At 43.5% G+C, this 8451-nt stretch overlaps 1 pseudogene; it reads right to left on the reverse strand.

Annotated features, from left to right (window-relative positions):
- Positions 1-6558: 6558 nt before the first annotated feature.
- LOC126163611 (5S ribosomal RNA) lies at positions 6559-6676 on the reverse strand (annotated as a pseudogene).
- Positions 6677-8451: the final 1775 nt, after the last annotated feature.

The following is an 8451-nucleotide window of genomic DNA, read 5'->3' on the forward strand; positions in this document are numbered from 1 at the left end:
TGATCGTACGAGGACGTGATTAAAAATCCTACAGAAATGCTAATACCGCATAAATGGCTATAGGCATAGTGGAACAATGGTCATTCAGGGATTTAGTCCACTAGTACAGTTTTAGAAGAGAAATTCAACGGAATTGTATGAATGAACACTGGCCAAAACGACGATAATGCTGCAAAACTCAGTTCACGTACAATTGACAGAATCTGACGACATAAAAAGGGACAGTTTAATTGAAAGGTTTAAGGCCACGTTCTCATAGCAAGCTATTCTTCAATGGGCTGCACGAAAATCACACTTAGCTCTTCACGGAGAAAATCCGACAACGGCCCGACGCCGATATTAGTAAAATACAGAAACTTAAAATGTTGTAGCAACGTAGAGCTTTCTCAGCACATACTTGACGCTTTCGGATTGTACTTAACAGAAGTGGATACCTTTTGTTATCCCGGACAGCACTGCTTCGCGCAGTTTGCAAAACGCCTCTCGCATTGTCTGATACCTGTGCTGGCTCGATGTGCGAATTCTACAAAGCGTAGCGCCACAGGGCAGACGCTGACACAGATGCCGCCGCCCACGCCGATGTGACGTCACGACCAGCAACGCGAGCAAAAAGTATCGCGCAAGCGCTTGTGTGTGTGTGGTTCATGGCTTTCCTCGGCTCACCACTCTCTAGACGGCCATTCTTCACAGTTTCTCTGCCAGACCCGACAACGTAGTTCTTAGCGACCGTTCTGCAACCCGTAGCGTGATTACGTGTAGTAGCAGCCCGAGTCGATTCAGCTCTCAACTGTATCTCATGCCCAGAAATATTAATTGACCCACCATACCGCGTTTACTTTCGCAAGAGTGAATACATCCGACAAGGGAGCAGGGGTAAGGAGTGATGAAGGTTATTTCCCGTAGCGCAGTCACAAACACTGTGATGTTCTATCTCTTTCTCCGCTCTCTCTCTCTCTCTCTCTCTCTCTCTCTCTCTCTCTCTCCTGACAAAGTGGAAAGATCGACCTTGGGCTCCATCCACGTGCTCCAAGCGAAGCGAGACGCATGCGACTTCGCTACGCTACGTAACCAAGCCTCGGTCTATTAATGAGTCTTTTTATTGTATTGGCGGATCTCGGTCAAACGCATACATTGTTCTGCGGGTGAAATTGTTTTAATACGAGTCGCCAGCATCGCTTTGGCCAACGAAATAAGGTTAATTAATTTTTGTGGTCGCTATTATTGCTGTCTACTGTCTTTCCATTAGCGTTTTTACTTTGCAGATTGCGGATTTACGTTCCGAAGTAACGGCTTCATCATCAGGGTCTCATTGGAGCTCCTTACACAACAACTGACTCCTTAAAGATGAAGCTGTGACTTCGAAAAGAAATACACGCAAAGTAAAAAACGCTTTTGGAAAGACAGTAGATGAATTTTATTAACAGGTTAATTAACATTTATGAAATATTCTCTCAGTGATAGAGGAACATAGATACATTAAAAGATTGAAACACACAGTAATAATGTTCCGTAATAATATTTATTTTATATTTTGTTGTGAACCGGCTTTCTACTTTCTGGTGCATCGTGACAACTGAACACTGAACAGACATTGCACACACATCAGCGAAATGCGTGACACTCAAAGATTGTTTATCAATACGAAAAACACAAAGTTGGAAAGCTTTAATTTGACATGGATACAGAACAATAAATACAACCTAAGGATATACTGATTGTTTTAGAGTCTAAAGATACGAGTATAAATTCGTTTGACTGACCTAAGCATATTTAACTATACAAAAAACATGTACAATGCAATGTAAAGGTATTGGTATATACCACCTTTGTGTTCATTTTACATCAGTGCGAGTATTCTTTAGAGGTTTTAGTTAATGTCAGTATAACTTGCATAGTTCGATATGTTTAGGTCAGTCAAACATTGGATTTAAGGATATACAGGGTGAGTCACCTAACATTACCGCTGGATATATTTCGTAAACCACATCAAATACTGACGAATCGATTCCACAGACCGAACGTGAGGAGAGGGGCTAGTGTAATTGGTTAATACAAACCATAAAAAAATGCACGGAAGTATGTTTTTTAACACAAACCTACGTTTTTTTCAAATGGAACCCCGTTATTTTTGTTACCACATCTGAACATATAAACAAATACGTAATCAGTGCCGTTTGTTGCATTGCAAAATGTTAATTACATCCGGAGATATTGTAACCTAAAGTTGACGCTTGAGTACCACTCCTCCGCTGTTCGATCGTGTGTATCGGAGAGCACCGAATTACGTAGGGATCCAAAGGGAACGGTGATGGACCTTAGGTACAGATGAGACTGGAACAGCACATTACGTCCACATGCTAACACCTTTTTATTGGTCTTTTTCACTGACGCAAATGTACATTACTATGAGGGGTGAGGTACACGTACACACGTGGTTTCCGTTTTCAATTACGGAGTGGAATAGAGTGTGTCCCGACATGTCAGGCCAATAGATGTTCAATGTGGTGGCCATCATTTGCTGCACACAATTGCAATCTCTGGCGTAATGAATGTCGTACTCGCCGCAGTACATCTGGTGTAATGTCGCCGCAGGCTGCCACAATACGTTGTTTCATATCCTCTGGGGTTGTAGGCACATCACGATACACATTCTCCTTTAACGTACCCCACAGAAAGAAGTCCAGAGGTGTAAGATCAGGAGAACGGGCTGGCCAATTTATGCGTTCTCCACGTCCTATGAAACGCCCGTCGAACATCCTGTCAAGGGTCAGCCTAATGTTAATTGCGGAATGTGCAGGTGCACCATCATGCTGATACCACTTACGTCGACGCGTTTCCAGTGGGACATTTTCGAGCAACGTTGACAGATCATTCTGTAGAAACGCGATGTATGTTGCAGCTGTTTGGGCCCCTGCAATGATGTGAGGACCAATGAGGTGTTCGCCAATGATTCCGCACCATACATTTACAGTCCACGGTTACTGTCGCTCTACCTGTCTGAGCCAGCGAGGATTGTCCACGGACCAGTAATGCATGTTCCGTAGATTCACTGCCCCGTGGTTTGTGAAACCCGCTTCATCGGTAAACAGGTAGAACTGCAACACATTCTCTGTTAATGCCCATTGACAGAATTGCATTCGATGATTAAAGTCATCACCATGTAATTGCTGATGTAGCGACACATGAAACGGGTGAAAGCGTTGACGATGCAGTATGCGCATGACACTACTTTGACTCAGTCCACCGGCTCTCGCAATGTCCCGTGTACTCATGTGTGGGTTCATGGCAACAGCAGCTAACACACCAACTGCACCCGCTTCTCCTGAGACGGGCCTGTTACGGACCCGTTTGCGTGCTACGACCTTACCTGTTGCATACAGTTGGCGGTAGATGTTTTGCAATGTGCGGCACGTTGGATGCTCTCTGTTCGGGTACCGTTCTGCATACACCCTGTAGGCTTCAGCTGCATTTCGTCGACACTCGCCATAGATGAGTATCATCTCCGCCTTTTCAGAGTTCGAATACACCATGGTCACAGTTCCTACAACACTACACTATCACAGACGTCTGGTAACACGGAGTACTACAGTTCGTCTGCGTGCGGAGACGAATGCAGAATAACAATAGCAGCAAGCGCTACATGCGGACACTGCGACAGCTAGACCAAACCACAACAGTGCACTACAGCCACACTCGTAAACACGGTCGTCATCGTAAACATGTCCCTGCAAATGCTGCTCGCCGACCGTGGCCCGTGTTTGTTACAACACGCAACTGAACGTCGGAGGTTTCAAGCGTCAACTTTAGGTTACAATATCTCCGGATGTAATTAACATTTTACAATGCAACAAACGGCACTGATTACGTATTTGTTTATATGTTCAGATGTGCTAACAAAACTAACGTGGTTCCATTTAAAAAACGTAGGTTTGTGTTAAAAACATACTTCCGTGCATTTTTGTATGGTTTGTATTAAACAATTACACTAGCCCCTCTCCTCACGTTCGGTCTGTGGAATCGGTTCGTTAGTATTTTATGTGGTTTACCAAATATATCCAGCAGTAACGTTAGGTGACTCACCCTGTATATATACTCTTATCTTTGGAACCTAAAACTTTCTATTTTCCATTACATAATATTTATAGTTTTGTATCCAACTGAAATTGATGGCATTCCAATACTGCGTTTTTCGTAATGATACTTAACCTTTAAACGACCCATATCTTTGGAAATACTGTACCACTTTTTGTAGAGCTAGAAGCACTCGCTCATGCTGTGTGGACTGTCTGCTGTTCAGTCTTCAAGTTGTCATGACGGCCACGGCCTACTAAGCCGAAAGCCGGTTCACAACAAAACATAAATATTATTTTGGAACGTTACTACTATGTATTTCAGTTTTTACTTGGTTAGTTAATCTTCATACTGATTCCGTACAACATCCTCGGAAGCTCTAAAAGAAATGTCAAGAGATGATAGTTCAGTACTAAGAGAGACAGAGGGTAAGACCTCACTGTCTGTAGCGACTGTCTTAGTATCTAACACGATTGTATGTTGTGGAAGTGGTTCAATACTCAGAGAAGCAGTCACACTACACCAGACATTTAAGTTTCCGCAGAAACCACACAGTTTGTTGCCATTTTAACGACCTCTGCACTTAAATCTTTACACAATTTTCTAAAAAATTTGAAGTCTGCCGCCAAAAAGTAACCCTGGACTATATAATAAGTCCCAAAAAAATTATCACTTTCAATCGGTGTTCTGAAGGACCCCACATGGGCGCAGCTAATATCAAAATTAACTAAATCCTTCTGGCAGTATTACTTCAGCGTATTATAACTGCGCCATGTCGACTAACTGATGACCAAATTCGAGGGCATTTAATTAGTAGAGAGAGACGTTAGCATAACGAGTTAGCGAAAACATTAAACCCAAAAGAATGTTTTCGTGTTACGTTCATCACGTAGGGACTGACTTGCTTCATCAAATAAGAGAGAAGGTCGCGCAATGCTCCGTTGAACACCGTATTCAGAAAGTCACTGAAGCGACTCTCAAGTCTCTAGCGGTCACCATTCCAAACGAAGAAAGGTTATCATCGTGCTAGAGATTACTTCAGACACGAATGTCTTTGATAAACTCTATATCCTCACTGATTTCTTATTGCATTTGTCTGAATAACACTTCTATAAACTGTTCATTTATCGAGGCAGGCGAATGTGTAAAATACAGTGTTACTTTAAGTGTGAGTAGAGGCTTCGGAGGAAAGTCTACGTTTTACTGTAAGACGAAAACGCCAGAATGTGTGCGAAGAAATGAGCAGCGACATCTGTTCGAAACACGGTTGCTGCAATGGAATGCTCGCGAGAAGGTGTCATGGCGTTATGAGAAATTTTTACTGTATTTATAATTTCTGAATTCTCGGTTACAGGTAGTAGTATCTTTAAATCGACTGAGTCCCATAAAAAGTATGGAAGAGTGTCTGCGGTCATTTCTACGCTATACACACCAGAGGGACTAAACGATTTATCAGAACAGAACGGAAATAAAATAGAAAAATCACAAATATAAGGACAAGACGTCTGGTGACTAGTGTGGTGATAGTTAACCGAACTGTAGAACACACGATAAAGGAAGGGGGTGGGGGGGGGGGGAGACTTAGAGTTCAGCGTCCCGTCGAGGACGAGATCGTAGGCGCGGCGGACTAAAAACTCTGATTGGGGAAGGTTAGTGAACGAAATCAGCCGTGTTCTATCCATATGAACCATTCCGGCATTTCCCTCATGCGATTTATGGAAAAACATCTCTAGATGGCCTAATGGAATGGATATGCAGCGCGTCCTCCAGAATGCAAATCCAATGTACGACCACTGCTCCACCTCGATTGACAGAATTTACAAAACGGTGCATATAGAATGGTTCAAATGGCTCTGAGCACTATTGGACTTAACATCTGTGGTCAACAGTCCCCTAGAACTTAGAACTACTTAAACCTAACTAACCTAAGGACATCACACACATCCATGCCCGAGGCAGGATTCGAACCTGCGACCGTAGCAGTCGCGCGATTCCGGACTGAGCGCCTAGAATCGCTAGACCACCGCGGCCGGCGGTGCATATAGAACATGGGGACATAGTTCCAGGGAAAGAACGTGCAACTTCTATGAAGTCCACAAGAATAGATGCGTCTGTTTAGTATATCAGAATTGTCATCAGTGCGGGGTGTGATTACTCCTTGCAACATCGCAGCTCACACAGCAATATGCGACGCCGTTAATGGTGGTGTCAATGTCCTTCATAGTAAGATAATCCCATTCTTCTAGTAAGGGCACCGCCAGTGAGTGCCACACAACGTATAATTAAAGCACTCCGTCTTCAGGCCACGAGTGGCCTACCGGGACCATCCGACCGCCGTGTCATCATCATTGAGGATGCAGATAGGAGGGGCGTGTGGTCAGCACACCGCTCTCCCGGTCGTTATGATGGTATTCTTGACCGAAGCCGCTAACATTCGGTCGAGTAGTTCCTCAATTGGCATCACGAGGCTGAGTGCACTCCGAAAAATGGCAACAATGCATGGCGGCCTGGATGGTCACCCATCCAAGTGCCGGCCACGCCCGACAGCGCTTAACTTCGGTGATCTCACGGGAACCGGTGTATTCACTGCGGCAAGGCCGTTGCCTCAACGTATAATAGATACGTAATATCTGCAGTGCGCTAGATATTCTTATTCAATAATACAAATCAAATTTGTGTACTCAAAACATGAATTGAGTATCTATTCCAGCGATTCTGTATAGCACAACTCAGTGCCTAAATATCAAGTCGAGTGTTAGGAAATATTTGTGCAGATGGGAATTGCTGCACTTGTGGCGTCTTCCAGATTTGTCTTGACATACACACGAAAAGTGCCCCAGCCGGCCAAGGACGTCACGAGACGGTTGTAATTTCGTTTTAGGAATCAGGAAAGCAATGTTGTAGCATCCTAACCACTAGCCTCATACATTTGCCATGTAGACTGCTTCTGGTATCCAGATAAATAAAAAAAAGTCTAGCTAGAGGTGAAGATGCGCTTAGTGTAATATTGCCTGCGTCCCGTCTTTAGTACCAGAGGAATCTGTAAAGATGAGGCCATAGCTCCGCTTTGCCAGTAACAGCCAACTCAAGGAGATGAAGAAAACCTTTTATTTCCACTTTTACTGCTGCTGTATAGCGTTAACATCTCATTCCCTAGCCGTGCCGGTGAGCTCTTGCTGGGGCTATTGTTCCGTGGGAGAGAGACTTTCTTCAGCATGTAGGTCATGGGTGTAATCCTCGAACAGGCTCATGTCAAGGGCGAATAATTCCCGTGACGACCTATGTTTATCAACAGCTATTTTAAAAGAACACACGAAACTTCTTAACGTTGCGGAAGATGTAGTAGAGGGAGCAGGAAATGATCAATGATTATGCCTACATACTGATCCTGAAGAGACTAAATATATAATAATTTCGTGCAGTGATTTGGATCGCAAGAAATCGAGAATTCTGACTGCAGCTCTTGTGGGGCTGAGGTGGCACGTCGTGGGCCTTCTGGTGCGGAGTTTGTGGTTATCATTTCGGAAGTCTGGAATTAGTGATCCTTCGTGGTCAACGAGGTTACTTTCCCGGTACGGAAAGCTGACCAAGCATTCCAAAGTCCGTAACCGTGTGCGCGCGTCTGATTCTGCTCAGGTACTTTCCTATTTTTCTTGGCGAGTGTTGCCGATTAGAATGATATTGGTTCGTGTTTTAAGGCGCTAAACAGCGAGGTCATCAGTGCTCTTTGTGAATTAGTGAGCGTGGACGTGTTAAAAGAAGACCCAGGGCAGAGAATGGAACCTTTAGCGTGCTGGGGGTGAAAATGGATAATGTTACGAACTTGGCTAGGATTAATTCATGTCAATAAATTTGATGCATTTATGTGAAAATTTTGTAGTACTGTTTTTGTGTGTCTATTCTAAGCTCTTGCTAATCCGGCCATTCCTTGCACTTAGGGGTGTCTGATTAGCGCAGGTGCCGATTTATTGAGTGTGTCTTAAATTTTGTGTAAGCACACAGGGATTACACTTGATTAAATCCAAAAATAAATTCATCTAAGTAGAAAACGTAGTCCTTTAGTGTATACATGTACAGCATTATCACTTACTATGAAACATGTTCCAAATTTTTAGTTGTCACAAATGTGGGTTGTAGCTTATCCCCGAAGTTACTCAATCTGGATAATGAGCAAGCAGCAAAGGAAATCAAACAAAAATTGAGTGTATGAATTAAATTCCAGGGAGAATAAATAAAACTTTCAGATTTGCCGATGACATTAGAATTCAATTAGAGGCAGCAAAGGACTTGGAAGGATAGTTGAACGGAATAGACAGCGTCTTGAAAGGAAGATATAAAATGAACAACAAAAGCAAAAACAAGGGTACTGGAATGTAGTCG

Source organism: Schistocerca cancellata, chromosome 2 (genome assembly GCF_023864275.1).
Source record: "Schistocerca cancellata isolate TAMUIC-IGC-003103 chromosome 2, iqSchCanc2.1, whole genome shotgun sequence".
In the NCBI taxonomy this organism is placed as follows: domain Eukaryota; kingdom Metazoa; phylum Arthropoda; class Insecta; order Orthoptera; family Acrididae; genus Schistocerca; species Schistocerca cancellata.